This window comes from Bacillus rossius, chromosome 12 (genome assembly GCF_032445375.1).
Source record: "Bacillus rossius redtenbacheri isolate Brsri chromosome 12, Brsri_v3, whole genome shotgun sequence".
Lineage (NCBI taxonomy): Eukaryota > Metazoa > Arthropoda > Insecta > Phasmatodea > Bacillidae > Bacillus > Bacillus rossius.
Window position 1 is genome coordinate 39,910,684 of NC_086339.1, and position 17,799 is coordinate 39,928,482.

Here is a 17,799-nt window from a genome sequence, read left to right on the forward strand (position 1 = left end):
TGAGTCCTTCTTTCCCATACCGCACTCTGGACACATTACGTGTTGTAACTGAGTCCCTCTTTCCCATACCGCGCACTAGACACATGTCGTGTCGTCACTGAGTCCCACTTTCCCATACCGCGCACTGGACACAAGTCGTGTCGTCCTGAGTCTCACTTTCCCATACCGCACTTTAGACACATGTCGTGTCGTCACTGAGTCCCTCTTTCCCATACCGCGCACTAGACACATGTCGTGTTGTCACTGAGTCCCTCTTTCCCATACCGCACACTGGACACATTTTGTTCTGTAACTAAGTTCCTCTTTCCAATACCGCGCACTCTGGACACATTTCGTGTCGTCACTGAGTTCCTCTTTCCCATACCGCACACTGGACACATGTCGTGTCGTCACTGAGTCCCACATTCACATACCGCGCACTGAACACAAATATGTCGTCACTGAGTCTCTCTTTCCCATACCACGCACTGGACACATGTCGTGTCGTCACTGAGTTCCTCTTTCCCATACCGCGCACTAGACACATGTCGTGTCGTCACTGAGTCCCTCTTTCCCATACCGCGCACTCTGGACACATGTCGTGTCGTCACTGAGTCCCTCTTTCCCATACCGCGCACTGGACACATGTCGTGTCGTCACTGAGTCCCTCTTTCCCATACCGCGCACTGGACACATGTCGTGTGATCACTGAGTTCCTCTTTCCCATACCGCACACTGGACACATGTCGTGACGTCACTGAGTCCCACTTTCCCATACCGCGCACTAGACACATAACGTGTTGTCACTGAGTCCTTCTTTCCCATACCGCGCACTGGACACATGCCGTTTCGTCACTGAGTCCCTCTTTTCCATACCGCGCACTCTGGACACATGTCGTGTCGTCACTGAGTCCCTCTTTCCCATACCGCGTACTGGATACATGTCGTTACGTCACTGAGTCCCTCTTTCCCATACCCCGCACTCTGGACACATGTCGTGTCGTCACTGAGTCCCACTTTCCCATACCGCTCACTGGACACATGTCGTGTCGTCACAGAGTCCCTCTTTCCCATATCGCGCACTCTGGACACATGTCGTGTCGTCACTGAGTCTCTCTTCCCCATACCGCGCACTGGACACATGTCGTGTCGTCACTGATTCCCTCTTTCCAATACCACGCACTCTGGACACATGTCGTGTCGTCACTGATTCCCACTTTCCCATACCGCGCACTGGACACATGTCGTGTCATCACTGAGTCCCTCTTTCCCATACCGCGCACTCTGGACACATGTCGTGTCGTCACTGAGTCCCTCTTTCCCATACCGCGCACTGGACACATGTCGTGTCGTCACTGAGTCCCTCTTTCCAATACCACGCACTCTGGACACATGTCGTGTCGTCCTGAGTCTCACTTTCCCATACCGCACTCTAGACACATGTCGTGTCGTCACTGAGTCCCCCTTTCCCATACCGCGCACTAGACACATGTCGTGTCGTCACTGAGTCCCTCTTTCCCATACCGCGCACTGGACACATGTCGTGTCGTCCTGAGTCTCACTTTCCCATACCACACTCTAGACACAAGTCGTGTCGTTACTGACTCCTTCTTTCCCATACCGCGCACTAGACACATGTCGTGTTGTCACTGAGTCCCTCTTTCCCATACCGGACTCTGGACTCATTTCGTTCTGTAACTGAGTTCCTCTTTCCAATACCGCGCACTCTGGACACATTTCGTGTCGTCACTGAGTTCCTCTTTCCCATACCGCACACTGGACACATGTCGTGTCGTCACTAAGTCCCACTTTCACATACCGCGCACTGGACACAAATATGTCGTCACTGAGTCCCTCTTTCCCATACCGCGCACTGGACACATGTCGTGTCGTCACTGAGTTCCTCTTTCCCATACCGCGCACTAGACACATGTCGTGTCGTCACTGAGTCCCTTTTTCCCATACCGCGCACTCTTGACACATGTCGTGTCGTCACTGAGTCCCTCTTTCCCATACCGCGCACTGGACACATGTCGTGTCGTCACTGAGTCCCTCTTTCCCATACCGCGCACTGGACACATGTCGTGTGGTCACTGAGTTCCTCTTTCCCATACCGCGCACTGGACACATGTCGTGTCATCACTGAGTCCCTCTTTCCCATACCGCGCACTGGACACATGTCGTGTCATCACTGAGTCCCTCTTTCCCATACCGCGCACTCTGGACACATGTCGTGTCGTCACTGAGTCCCTCTTTCCCATACCGCGCACTGGACACATGTCGTGTCGTCACTGAGTCCCTCTTTCCAATACCACGCACTCTGGACACATGTCGTGTCGTCCTGAGTCTCACTTTCCCATACCGCACTCTAGACACATGTCGTGTCGTCACTGAGTCCCTCTTTCCCATACCGCGCACTAGACACATGTCGTGTCGTCACTGAGTCCCTCTTTCCCATACCGCGCACTGGACACATGTCGTGTCGTCCTGAGTCTCACTTTCCCATACCGCACTCTAGACACATGTCGTGTCGTCACTGACTCCTTCTTTCCCATACCGCGCACTAGACACATGTCGTGTTGTCACTGAGTCCCTCTTTCCCATACCGGACTCTGGACTCATTTCGTTCTGTAACTGAGTTCCTCTTTCCAATACCGCGCACTCTGGACACATTTCGTGTCGTCACTGAGTTCCTCTTTCCCATACCGCACACTGGACACATGTCGTGTCGTCACTAAGTCCCACTTTCACATACCGCGCACTGGACACAAATATGTCGTCACTGAGTCCCTCTTTCCCATACCGCGCACTGGACACATGTCGTGTCGTCACTGAGTTCCTCTTTCCCATACCGCGCACTAGACACATGTCGTGTCGTCACTGAGTCCCTTTTTCCCATACCGCGCACTCTTGACACATGTCGTGTCGTCACTGAGTCCCTCTTTCCCATACCGCGCACTGGACACATGTCGTGTCGTCACTGAGTCCCTCTTTCCCATACCGCGCACTGGACACATGTCGTGTGGTCACTGAGTTCCTCTTTCCCATACCGCACACTGGACACATGTCGTGTCGTCACTGAGTCCCACTTTCCCATACCGCGCACTGGACACATAACGTGTTGTCACTGAGTCCTTCTTTCCCATACCGCGCACTGGACACATGCCGTGTCGTCACTGAGTCCCTCTTTTCCATACCGCGCACTCTGGACACATGTCGTTTCGTCACTGAGTTCCTCTTTCCCATACCGCGCACTCTGGACACATGTCGTGTCGTTTCTGAGTCCCTCTTTCCCATACCGCGTACTGGACACATGTCGTGTCGTCACTGAGTCCCTCTTTCCAATACCACGCACTCTGGACACATGTCGTGTCGTCACTGAGTCCCTCTTTCCCATACCGCGTACTGGATACATGTCGTTACGTCACTGAGTCCCTCTTTCCCATACCCCGCACTCTGGACACATGTCGTGTCGTCACTGAGTTCCTCTTTCCCATACCGCGCACTAGACACATGTCGTGTCGTCACTGAGTCCCTTTTTCCCATACCGCGCACTCTTGACACATGTCGTGTCGTCACTGAGTCCCTCTTTCCCATACCGCGCACTGGACACATGTCGTGTCGTCACTGAGTCCCTCTTTCCCATACCGCGCACTGGACACATGTCGTGTGGTCACTGAGTTCCTCTTTCCCATACCGCACACTGGACACATGTCGTGTCGTCACTGAGTCCCTCTTTCCCATACCGCGCACTCTGGACACATGTCGTGTCGTCACTGAGTCTCTCTTTCCCATACCGCGCACTGGACACATGTCGTGTCGTCACTGAGTCCCTCTTTCCAATACCACGCACTCTGGTCACATGTCGTGTCGTCACTGAGTCCCACTTTCCCATACCACGCACTGGACACATGTCGTGTCATCACTGAGTCCCTCTTTCCCATACCGCGCACTCTGGACACATGTCGTGTCGTCACTGAGTCCCTCTTTCCCATACCGCGCACTGGACACATGTCGTGTCGTCACTGAGTCCCTCTTTCCAATACCACGCACTCTGGACACATGTCGTTTCGTCACTGAGTCCCACTTTCCCATACCGCGCACTGGACACATGTCGTGTCATCACTGAATCCCTCTTTCCCATACCGCGCAATCTGGACACATGTCGTGTCGTCACAGAGTCCCTCTTTCCCATACCGCGCACTGGACACATGTCGTGTCGTCACTGAGTCCCTCTTTCTTATACCGCGCACAGGACACATGTCGTTTCGTCACTGAGTCCCTCTTTCCCATACCGTGCACTCTGGACACATGTCGTGTCGTCACTGAGTCCCTCTTTCCCATACCGCGCACTGGACACATGTCGTGTCGTCACTGAGTCCCACTTTCCCATACCGCACTGGACACATGTCTTGTCGTCACTGAGTCCCTCTTTCCCATACCGCGCACACTGGACACATGTCGTGTCGTCACTGAGTCCCTCTTTCCCATACCGCGCACTGGACACGTGTCGTGTCGTCACTGAGTCCCTCTTTCCCATACCGCGCACTGGACACATGTCGTGTCGTCACTGAGTCCCTTTTTCCCATACCGCGCACTGGACACATGCCGTGTCGTCACTGAGTCCCTCTTTTCCATACCGCGCACTCTGGACACATGTCGTTTCGTCACTGAGTTCCTCTTTCCCATACCGCGCACTCTGGACACATGTCGTGTCGTCACTGAGTCCCTCTTTCCCATACCGCGTACTGGACACATGTCGTGTCGTCACTGAGTCCCTCTTTCCAATACCACGCACTCTGGACACATGTCGTGTCGTCACTGAGTCCCTCTTTCCCATACCGCGTACTGGATACATGTCGTTACGTCACTGAGTCCCTCTTTCCCATACCCCGCACTCTGGACACATGTCGTGTCGTCACTGAGTTCCTCTTTCCCATACCGCGCACTAGACACATGTCGTGTCGTCACTGAGTCCCTTTTTCCCATACCGCGCACTCTTGACACATGTCGTGTCGTCACTGAGTCCCTCTTTCCCATACCGCGCACTGGACACATGTCGTGTCGTCACTGAGTCCCTCTTTCCCATACCGCGCACTGGACACATGTCGTGTGGTCACTGAGTTCCTCTTTCCCATACCGCACACTGGACACATGTCGTGTCGTCACTGAGTCCCTCTTTCCCATACCGCGCACTCTGGACACATGTCGTGTCGTCACTGAGTCTCTCTTTCCCATACCGCGCACTGGACACATGTCGTGTCGTCACTGAGTCCCTCTTTCCAATACCACGCACTCTGGACACATGTCGTGTCGTCACTGAGTCCCACTTTCCCATACCACGCACTGGACACATGTCGTGTCATCACTGAGTCCCTCTTTCCCATACCGCGCACTCTGGACACATGTCGTGTCGTCACTGAGTCCCTCTTTCCCATACCGCGCACTGGACACATGTCGTGTCGTCACTGAGTCCCTCTTTCCAATACCACGCACTCTGGACACATGTCGTTTCGTCACTGAGTCCCACTTTCCCATACCGCGCACTGGACACATGTCGTGTCATCACTGAATCCCTCTTTCCCATACCGCGCAATCTGGACACATGTCGTGTCGTCACAGAGTCCCTCTTTCCCATACCGCGCACTGGACACATGTCGTGTCGTCACTGAGTCCCTCTTTCTTATACCGCGCACAGGACACATGTCGTTTCGTCACTGAGTCCCTCTTTCCCATACCGTGCACTCTGGACACATGTCGTGTCGTCACTGAGTCCCTCTTTCCCATACCGCGCACTGGACACATGTCGTGTCGTCACTGAGTCCCACTTTCCCATACCGCGCACTGGACACATGTCTTGTCGTCACTGAGTCCCTCTTTCCCATACCGCGCACACTGGACACATGTCGTGTCGTCACTGAGTCCCTCTTTCCCATACCGCGCACTGGACACGTGTCGTGTCGTCACTGAGTCCCTCTTTCCCATACCGCGCACTGGACACATGTCGTGTCGTCACTGAGTCCCTTTTTCCCATACCGCGCACTGGAAACATGACGTGTCGTCACTGCGTCCCACTTCTCATACCGCGCACTCTGGACACATGTCGTGTTGTCACTGAGTCCCTCTTTCCCATACCGCGCACTGGACACATAACGTGTTGTCACTGAGTCCTTCTTTTCCATACCGCGCACTGGACACATGTCGTGTCGTCACTGAGTCCCTCTTTCCCATACCGCGCACTCTGGACACATGTCGTGTCGTCACTGAGTCCCTCTTTCCCATACCGCGCACTCTGGACACATGTCGTGTCGTCACTGAGTCCCACTTTCCCATACCGCGCACTGGACACATGTCGTGTCGTCCTGAGTCTCACTTTCCCATACCGCACTCTAGACACATGTCGTGTCGTCACTGAGTCCCTCTTTCCCATACCGCGCACTAGACACATGTCGTGTTGTCACTGAGTCCCACTTTCCCATACCGCACTTTGGACACATTACGTGTTGTAACTGAGTCCCTCTTTCCCATACCGCGCACTAGACACATGTCGTGTCGTCACTGAGTCCCACTTTCCCATACCGCGCACTGGACACATGTCGTGTCGTCCTGAGTCTCACTTTCCCATACCGCACTCTAGACACATGTCGTGTCGTCACTGAGTCCCTCTTTCCCATACCGCGCACTAGACACATGTCGTGTCGTCACTGAGTCCCACTTTTCCATACCGCGCACTGGACACATGTCGTGTCGTCCTGAGTCTCACTTTCCCATACCTCACTCTAGACACATGTCCTGTCGTCACTGAGTCCCTCTTTCCCATACCGCGCACTATACACATGTCGTGTCGTCACTGAGTCCCACTTTCCCATACCGCGCACTAGACACATGTCGTGTCGTCACTGAGTCATACTTTCCCATACTGCACTCTGGACACATGTCGTGTCGTCACTGAGTCCCTCTTTCCCATACCGCGCACTAGACACATGTCTTGTCGTCACTGAGTCCCTCTTTCCCATACCGCACTCTGGACACATAACGTGTTGTCACTGAGTCCTTCTTTCCCATACCGCACTCTGGACACATTACGTGTTGTAACTGAGTCCCTCTTTCCCATACCGCGCACTAGACATGTCGTGTCGTCACTGAGTCCCACTTTCCCATACCGCGCACTGGACACATGTCGTGTCGTCCTGAGTCTCACTTTCCCATACCGCACTCTAGACACATGTCGTGTCGTCACTGAGTTCCTCTTTCCCATACCGTCCACTATGGACACATTTCTAGTCGTCACTAAGTTCCTCTTTCCCATACCGCACACTGGACACATGTCGTTTCGTCACCGAGTCCCACTTTCCCATACCGCGCACTGGACACATGTCGTGTCGTCACTGAGTCCCACTTCCCCTTACCGCGAACTATACACATTTCGTGTCGTCACTGTGTACCACTTTCCCATACCGCGCACTAGACACATGTTGTTTCGTCACTGAGTCCCACTTTCACATACCGCGCACTGGACACAAATATGTCGTCACTGAGTCCCTCTTTCCCATACCGCGCACTGGACACATGTCGTGTCGTCACTGAGTTCCTCTTTCCCATACCGCGCACTAGACACATGTCGTGTCGTCACTGAGTCCCTCTTTCCCATACCGCGCACTGGACACATGTCGTGTCGTCCTGAGTCTCACTTTCCCATACTGCACTCTAGACACATGTCGTGTCGTCACTGACTCCTTCTTTCCCATACCGCGCACTAGACACATGTCGTGTTGTCACTGAGTCCCTCTTTCCCATACCGCACTCTGGACTCATTTCGTTCTGTAACTGAGTTCCTCTTTTCAATACCGCGCACTCTGGACACATTTCGTGTCGTCACTGAGTTCCTCTTTCCCATACCGCACACTGGACACATGTCGTGTCGTCACTGAGTCCCACTTTCACATACCGCGCACTGGACACAAATATGTCGTCACTGAGTCCCTCTTTCCCATACCGCGCACTGGACACATGTCGTGTCGTCACTGAGTTCCTCTTTCCCATACCGCGCACTAGACACATGTCGTGTCGTCACTGAGTCCCTTTTTCCCATACCGCGCACTCTGGACACATGTCGTGTCGTCACTGAGTCCCTCTTTCCCATACCGCGTACTGGACACATGTCGTGTCATCACTGAGTCCCTCTTTCCCATACCGCGCACTGGACACATGTCGTGTGGTCACTGAGTTCCTCTTTCCCATACCGCACACTGGACACATGTCGTGTCGTCACTGAGTCCCACTTTCCCATACCGCGCACTGGACACATAACGTGTTGTCACTGAGTCCTTCTTTCCCATACCGCGCACTGGACACATGCCGTGTCGTCACTGAGTCCCTCTTTTCCATACCGCGCACTCTGGACACATGTCGTATCGTCACAGAGTTCCTCTTTCCCATACCGCGCACTCTGGACACATGTCGTGTCGTCACTGAGTCCCTCTTTCCCATACCGCGTACTGGATACATGTCGTTACGTCACTGAGTCCCTCTTTCCCATACCGCGCACTCTGGACACATGTCGTGTCGTCACTGAGTCCCACTTTCCCATACCGCTTACTGGACACATGTCGTGTCATCACTGAGTCCCTCTTTCCCATACCGCGCACTAGACACATGTCGTGTTGTAACTGAGTCCCTCTTTCCCATACCGCGCACTAGACACATGTCGTGTCGTCCTGAGTCTCACTTTCCCATACCGCACTCTAGACACATGTCGTGTCGTCACTGAGTCTCTCTTTCCCATACCGCGCACTGGACACATGTCGTGTCGTCACTGAGTCCCTCTTTCCAATACCACGCACTCTGGACACATGTCGTGTCGTCACTGAGTCCCACTTTCCCATACCACGCACTGGACACATGTCGTGTCATCACTGAGTCCCTCTTTCCCATACCGCGCACTCTGGACACATGTCGTGTCGTCACTGAGTCCCTCTTTCCCATACCGCGCACTGGACATATGTCGTGTCGTCACTGAGTCCCTCTTTCCAATACCACGCACTCTGGACGCATGTCGTGTCGCCAGTGAGTCCCACTTTCCCATACCGCGCACTGGACACATGTCGTGCTATCACTGAGTCCCTCTTTCCCATACCGCGCTCTCTGGACACATGTCGTGTCGTCACTGAGTACCTCTTTCCCATACCGCGCACTGGACACATGTCGTGTCGTCACTGAGTCCTTCTTTCTTATACCGCGCACAGGACACATGTCGCGTAGTCACAGAGTCCCTCTTTCCCATACCGCGCTCTCTGGACACATGTCGTGTCGTCACTGAGTCCCTCTTTCCCATACCGCGCACTCTGGACACATGTCGTGTCGTCACTGAGTCCCTCTTTCCCATACCGCGCACTCTGGACACATGTCGTGTCGTCACTGAGTCCCACTTTCCCATACCGCGCACTGGACACATGTCTTGTCGTCACTGAGTCCCTCTTTCCCATACCGCGCACTCTGGACACATGTCGTGTCGTCACTGAGTCCCTCTTTCCCATACCGCGCACTGGACACGTGTCGTGTCGTCACTGAGTCCCTCTTTCCCATACCGCGCACTGGACACATGTCGTGTTGTCACTGAGTCCCACTTTCCCATACCGCGCACTGGACACATGTCGTGTCAACCGTAAGTCCCTCCTTGCTATACTTCATCCTGGAAACGTGTCATGTCTTCACCGAGTTTCTCTTTAGCATACCGGACATTGCGCTTCTTTAATGTAAATTAACTTATTACACTTTTCAAACGAACATTTTCTGCTTTCTATTTATTTTGGCTTAACATAAACATCAGTGTGTATTTTTTTTTGAAATTTTTATATCATTGTTATTGTATAAAACCACATTGTTTCCTTAAACTCATATAAAATATGTTGGATTTAATTTTAATAAGATATTCTTACTTAATTCGCAGGTTATAGAAAAATTTAAATTAACTGTTAGGGCTTTGTTTGATTATAGTGCATTGGATACTCATAGATTTTTACTACATAGTATTTCAAAAACGGGACATTTGAAGTTTAATGGTTTTTGTGGTTAGATATGAAACTAGAGCAAACTTATGTGTTACTGGTCAATTAAACAATTTTTCATAATGAAAAAAATTCTTTGTATCTGTTAAATCAGCTCTTATTTATCACACATTATTAACAATATTTGTTATTAAAGTATTATAGTTAAAACGTTTTATGAATCATCTCTCGGATTAAAATCATTTACATCAAAATATAATTGCAGAACTTTGCAATCAAATCATTGAGTAACCAATATTACTACTTAAAATATTTTTATTATTTTTTAAAATTTAGTATTGCCTAAAAATATATTTTTCCAGTTTCTTTTACTTTCTTACTACTTAAAATATTGTTTGGGATTAGAAATATTAATTAATATACGTTTCCAATTTATAGTGAAATCCAGTAAAATATACATTGAACAGAAACAACTCTGTATTTAGTGACTGTAGATACAGCAAACGCTTAGTACAATTTTTAGTGAAAGAAAAATTTGAAACTAAATGTATGGAATATTTTACTATGTGTTGATATCAAAGCAGGCAAATTCTGAATGTATATTACTTTAACTTCGAAATATCACGACTTAGGTAGTTATGCGCCTAACGTCACATTACATTTTTCCTTATTACATGTTTTGCCTAAGTTGAGTTCAAGCCCTTGGTCACAAGAATCAGTTCGAAATTTAATTAAACCATGAAAGACTCCTTCATGAAGTTCTTTTCTCTCTCTAAAGTATGTCGTGTTTACCACAAAAAATGACTGTGGACATTTTCGGTAGCGATATGTTTTTTCTCCAGCAAGGTTTAGGTGTCCAGAAACCATTTGTAAGTCAAAAGAAATCTCACACACAAATGCTTTGACTTCATTAGATGCAACCTTGTGCCACTGGCAGGAGACATAATTCTTACCAGATTCATGCACGTGCTTGAATGGTTTCACAATAAAAGATCCAAGAACAAACTACATCGTAATTGTATCTGGAAGGAAACAAAGACATCCTTTCAGAATCTTAAAATATGTTAACCAAGGCAAATACGTTTTTAACAAACTTAAGAAAATGTTTCCGTTGTGACGGTTCAACATCTCCTGGCAAAGTCATAATTTTCAGGTGTCTGCAAACAGCAGGTTAATGACTAATTTTTCTTTGCTGTTGTCATCTTAAAATATCTTCCAAGCTACTCTTGTAGCACTCATTGAACTAACAATCTGAACATTGCTGACAAGGAAGTAGATGAAGGCCTTGGAAGAGGTTCAACAGCACAAGATGTTTGTTCTACTCAAGCTTTTTTTATCTTCTTTCTCGCCATTACTGTTGTCAATTTGCCTCCTGTTTTTAACCTGGAAAAAAGTGTTCGAAATAATCATTTTGATAAAACAACTGACTAACAGAGATATTGTTATAATTATTAATATTTAAAAAGATTTATTCAAAAAATTTCATATTTTCACTAACGAATAAAGGAATGTGAGCCGGTTTTGGTTATTACAAATAATCAACTTAAATATAAAATGAGATTCAAACCATGTATTTTGATTATGTTATAGTTTATATTGTCGCGGGTTGAAATTTTGCAGGGTTGTTGAAATCAAATTTAGGGACTTTACTGACGGGACTCTGGGCTGGCTGCTCTGTTCACTCGTCAGCGCAAGTGGCGTGACCATGTAATTGGGGCACGGGGCCGGCGCGGCGCGCTGCGGGCTTGCAGAATTTTGTTTGTTTGTTTGGCCGCGCGCTGGCGCAGCCACGGGCCGCAGTTACTGGGGCGCGCTGTCGTAACAAGCCGCGCGGTGTGGCCTGCACATCGGGGTAGAGGGGGGGTAGTCTTCCCAGATGTTCTAGTTAGTTGTTTAGTAAATTTGACTTCAATAACGAGCTTTTGTTATGGTAGGCGCGGCAGGGCGCGCGAATTTAAGCGCAAGTGAGTGGTGACTCGGGGCTCACTCAGGCGGAGGCTATGCGTCTCACCTGTGGTCACGAGTTGTTAGTTCGTTCGTGATGTAGGAATTCAAGCTTTCGGGCGGAAGCTATGGCCGACGCCAGAGGCCACGAGTCGTTTAATTTAAGTTAGGTCATAATGTAGTCATCTTCAAGCTTTCGGGCGGAGGCAATGGCCCTTGTCACTAGTCGTTTAGTTATAATTTTTTAAAATGTAATGTTCGTTCGGATTTTAAGGGCAGGAGAGGCCCCTACGTTAGTTTTAAGTAATCGATCAAGAAAGGCTTTTCGGAAAATGTGAGTATGGACTTATCTTTGTTTTAATTTTAAGTATTAATTATGATTTGAGGTATTCGGAAGGACTAGGGAAGTGTTTAGTGAAGTTCTCTCATTCTCTCTCTTGTAAGGTCGTTCAATCGTTAAGGAAGTAAAGAGATTATTGTTTTAAATTGTAATCCCGCTATTTAAATGTTCTTTAAAATGATGTTGAGTATTTGACTTTAAGAATAAAATAATTTTAATTAAGTATTATGTTATTTTGCAAAATCTCCTTAGTTCAGCTCTCACCAGACATCCTGTACGGGATGACGAACCTATGATCCTAGGTACAGTAAAGTATTTTATGAAGTTAAGACTAGTTGATGCCAAGCGAGTTGTTTCTATGTAAAGAGCTACGATTCTCGCCCCCCCCTCTGAAGGTGGATCGTGACAGAAATGGCGGTGGCACCGGCTAGGTGTTCGTGATAGAAATGGTAGAGTTCGCCGGATAGGTTCTATTTCTGGAGAGAGAGAGAGGTAGATTTTTATGTTTATTATTAAGTTAGTTTCAGCTTCTGATAGCAGGTTATTAAGAGTTTACTTGAGGAGAGGATTACGGAATTTTAGTCTATAGTGGAGGAAGTCTTTGAGATTTTTTTTTTTGACGTAACAGATGTTTATTTGAGGATACTTGTAAGGATAAAGTTTATAGTGATAAGTTGTTTTAAGTCGTTGAATTTATTGTAGATTTATATCGGGGATTATTACGTGAGGAGAATACGTTATAAGTTAAATGCTTATTAGAGATAATGCAAGTGGTTTAATTTAATTGAAGTTCATTTTAAGATTGTAGGTTAAGAGAATTATAATTTAAAATAAAAATTTTTTGTCGTAAATAGGAATTATTTTCAAGTGAAGTTTGTTTTGTTGTCGTGCGCGTAGGAGACGAGACGTACGAATTAAATCAGTCGAGGGAAGGATAAACGTTAGAAAGGAATTAAAGAGAAAACAAGAGTTTATTTAAAAGAGAGTTATAGAATTTATAGTGATGTTTTGTTTTAATTAGAAAAATGTTGAGAGTTGTTTCAGAACGACACGTCAGTGGACGTGGCAGAATGAACACGTGACGGGGAGGTGCTGAGACCTAGCGGAGAACGGAGGAACCGCAAGCGAGGGTTGGCGCACCTGATGGAATTCGGTGACGTCACGGGCTCATAAGGAGACGTGGACAGGCCGTGACCTTGTTTTGATCAGCTGTACGGTAACTTAGCGATAAGAAAATAGACTATTGGTTAAATAAATTTAAATTTAAGTGTGTTTTAGGAGAAGAGGAACTTTCAGTATGTAAGTAATTTAATTTAAGAAGTGTATGATGTATAGGCTAGAAGTGTTTCGTTGTAAGTTGTTTATGTTTTTGTTAGTTAAATTCTACCTCGGTTTTAAAAATATTTTTTTTGGGATTTGTAAACATTATTAAGGAGGTACACTATAAAATCGATAAGCATTGAGAAAACTGGGAAGGCTAGATTTTGTGTGTAGAGGGAATTTACTCCAAGGGAACAGAGAGACAAAATTAATGTTTTCATTAGGGCGAGGGACCCTAAGGTGAGGCGTTGTGTCCCTGGGAAGAAAGGGAATTGTAGCGCAGACCATAGGAGATGGGCTGGCTACGTGAATTAAGGGTTAGGAGAATCCTGAGAGTTGTGAGTAGTTTGGGGCAGGAGTTCCCCATGGTAGTACCGAAGTGGCTATCCTGTATGGGATAGGGTACCATTTCAATGAAGTTTGTTGGTGGGGTTAGAGCCCCCTGTGTAGTGGGCCTATAGCAGATAGGCACTACAGTGAAATTTTTGGTTATTTTGTGAGGTAAATTCCCTGGAGGTTAAGTAAGATTGGATTCAGTTAGGAAGGAGGGAAATGAGAAACATTGCTGTAGAGAGTTAGTGTACTTGCCTAATGTGAAATTGAATTTTACTAAATTAATTTAGGAGAAAGTTTTGTTCGGTAAATAAATAATAATGGAAGATAGCTAGATAATTAATTAATTTTTTTTGAGTAAGGTGTTTTAAGTAATGAAATAAAATAAGGTGAAGTAATTTGAATAATTGGGGAGGAGTTTCTTTAAGAGTGTAGATAATTGTTTTTGAATTTATTGAGATATTCAGCCAGTGAAGTTTGAGTGTGAGAGATACAGTGAGATTTCAAGGAAATTGGTTGTTTATTAATTAGGACGAATGAGATTTTATGATTTAGAGTCAGTAAGCATAGTTAAAATTTACGACATGATATTTGTTGACAGTTTACAGTTATTAAGGAGAAAACAGAGTAATCTATTTATTTTTATTTTAATGGTTTGAAGATAAGATTATGAATTTTTTTTGGAAGTTTCTTTGGCATGTTGGAATAATTTTTTTTGATTTTTAGAATTTACAGAGAAAATTTAATTGATTTACATTAGTTTGGAAGTATGGAGGTTTAGTGTTCGATTAGCCCTAACTTGATGGTCGGATCCCAAAAGAATGCCGTAAAACCGATAGCCAATTGAGAGGAATGCGGTAGGCGCTTGTGTAGAGAGGGGTTGTGGGAAAACTCCTTGGGACTGATGGCAGATCAGGGGCCCTAAATAGTGTGTGATGCTGTAAAACCAGTGCAGGGAAAGCCTGGTATGCTTAAATTTTTGGGCACAGGTTATGTAAACCTGGGGTTCCATGGGATTTAGTCATGTTAGCTGCTGTGAGACATTAAGATTTCCAGGCTCCATAGTAAATTCAATGTAAATTTTTGTTTTCTTAAAATAATAAATTTGTTTTTAATTTATTTGAGATATTTGATTTGGAACAGTGAATACAGACCCCGAGGAATAAGAGTTGTCATGCTGTGAGAGGAGAAGGTGGTAGGCCTAAAAGGGTACAGGCACCACAGAGGTTATGTGCATTGCATAATTTAAATATAAGGAAACTTGAGAATTTGAAATTTTGTTGTTGGTTTGTACACCCATAAGAAGAGTATAGGCAGAATTTTTATTGTTATGAGATGTCTAATTTAATTGAAAAGAAGAAAGTTTAAAGATGCAAGGTAACATTATTATTGTAATAATTGAAAGAGATTAAGAGGTAGAGAGAAATAGGCAGTTTTTGTTTGTAAGTACTAAAGGTTACATATAGAAATTTAGTAACTAAGAATGAATAATAAGTTAAGTCTAGTGTAAAAGTTTTTTTTAAGTTTGTTAAGTTAAGAGTCACAAGTAAATTTTTTTTTAGAGAGAATGTCTTTGATAGGAAGTATTAGAAACTTATGGGAAGTTTAGGGTAACATAAATAATGTAGGTAATGAATAATAAATAGATGGTAGGTCTTAAGTTAGGATTAACATTTGAAGCAGAATTTAATTAAGAAGAAGGAAAATAAATAGGCCTAATGAAAAGAACAAAAAAAGGATTTTATGGTAAAGCATTTTTTTTAAGTAATAAACAATGAATAATAATGTTGTTTCAGGGTAATGTGTACTAATAATACAATTTTTTTTTAGGACCAAAGAACAGGAATTATGTAATTTAAATTAACATGTATTTTTGAAACTGTTACAGATTCCTTAAGATGAGCTGAGCAGCAGTCCAGTTTACAAGATGACAAGAGTTCGAGAGACAAGATACAAGATCACTGAAACAAGAGCCAAGACTGAAGATTCAAGAGAAGAGAAAGCTGGCAGCCATGGACTTACAAGTGGAGATTAATAAGGTCATGTAAAGTTTTATTTTTTTTTATGGAAGACAGTAACTGGAGTTTTTTTTTGTTATAAACATTATTTACAGAACTTTTTAGGTTATAGTAATGTAATGGAACTAGTGAGTTGTGGTAGCTGTCAAAAAGAACTAATACCTTAAGTTTAATTTTTAAAGTTAATTTTCTTAATTTACAGAGGGATTAGTAGTTTTTTTTAAAACCTTATTTAGGTTGGAATTTAAATACAATAGCTTATTATAAATGTGTACGAACAGTTCAAGTTCACAGTACTGATAGGTAGGTCAGATGATCTTATTGATTTTGATGATTTGTTGTTTTGAGTTGATTTTTAAGTGTTGTGAATTAGACAATGAAATAGTTCTGAAAACTTAAATTATTTCAAGCTAAGAAATAGTAAAGTTAATTGTAACTCAAAGGACACCAGAATTTAATTTTTTTTTGAATTAGTAATGTTTGAAAATTTTATACTTTACAAGAAAGGTTATAAACAAACAGATCGGATGGAACAAGGATGCAGTAAATCACAATTTCATTTAGAATTATTGATTTGCTTTTGAGGTTATGAAGGAAAAGTAGCTATAATTTAAAAATTTGAATAAAAATGTTTTTTTTTATTTGTTTGAAATAGAAAGTTTAAAAGTTAATTAGTCATGATCTAGGTGGGTGATGGGGTGGGAATTGGCCACTCTTTTTCCCTATAACCTCCCTAACATGGCCTTCTATTACAACTAACAGAAATAAAGAAGAAGAAAAATGAAGAATTATTAGTTAGAATGTTTCTTTCATGAAGATACCTGATGAACTTTTACTGTTTGGAAGAATAGAAGCAAGGTTAGTCAGATATTTTTACTCAGAAGAAGAAGAAGTTTTATGACTCGACAAGCCAGAGATTGGTGTTTCCCCTCTGCGCTTCTATTGACTACGTTGTTTACTCTCATGGGATAGCTGGTTCGGCACCATGGAGAGAGATTGGTGGGCATTGTGGTTGCCCCCAGAAGAAAAGAAGAGTAGAAGAGGTTATGGGTGGGTCATGTGAACTGACCTTCAACCCAGTTACTTCGTGGGGACTATTTGCTGTATAGAGAAGATCAAGACTCAAGAGTTAGGGAAAATCATTGGAGGTCATGTTTCCCTTCCTTAAGTTTTTCCTATCAAATTATTTGCCTGATTAGATTATGCTAAGGGTGGGATACTTTATGTTAGCAGTTGAATTAATTAATTTTATTTTTTTGTGTGTTTGCATCCTTGCCCATCGATTGCAGTTTAGTAGTTAGTTTTGTATTTGTCAGGCGTGATGGTAATGCCTGTTGATGATGTTTCAGAATTGTAATCTGTTCGTGATGAGGATGGCACAACTCCGAAGCAGATGTGGGGAGAAGTTGTGAGCTGCCCTGGAAGCCAGTCCAGTAGCTGTTGGAGTTGAGTGGTGTTTGCTGATGGCCAGCCCAGGGAGCTACTCTTCTCGACAACACTGACTTCGAGGAGTTGCACCAACCTTCACGAGATAAGAGTTTAATTAATTGAAACACTGTAAGGACACTTAATTTTTTTTGAAGAACGAAAGAAGTATGGTAATAAACGGAAACCGAAAAAAAAAAAAAAATAATAATTATCAAGAATTTGCACATTGTTTAACGAATACTGAGAAACTAAGAACATTAATTTAATTTGTAAAGAGAGCTTCACTAACAGAACAATTTTTTTTAGAATTGAGAACTCGAGCCTCTGAAGGTTCCTGTGAGAACAAACCAGATAAAAGTTTTACATTTAATTTTATGAATACTTGTTGTTTTAAAATAAATCTTATGCAGAATCTAGATGTATGTTCAGA

At 44.9% G+C, this 17,799-nt stretch overlaps 1 long non-coding RNA gene across 1 annotated transcript; it reads left to right on the forward strand.

Annotated features, from left to right (window-relative positions):
* The first annotated feature begins 11,583 nt into the window (after positions 1–11,583).
* LOC134537870 (uncharacterized) lies at positions 11,584–17,571 on the forward strand. Its single transcript, XR_010076059.1, has 2 exons — positions 11,584–13,569; positions 15,812–17,571. It is a non-coding gene; the product is annotated as an uncharacterized LOC134537870 (long non-coding RNA).
* Positions 17,572–17,799: the final 228 nt, after the last annotated feature.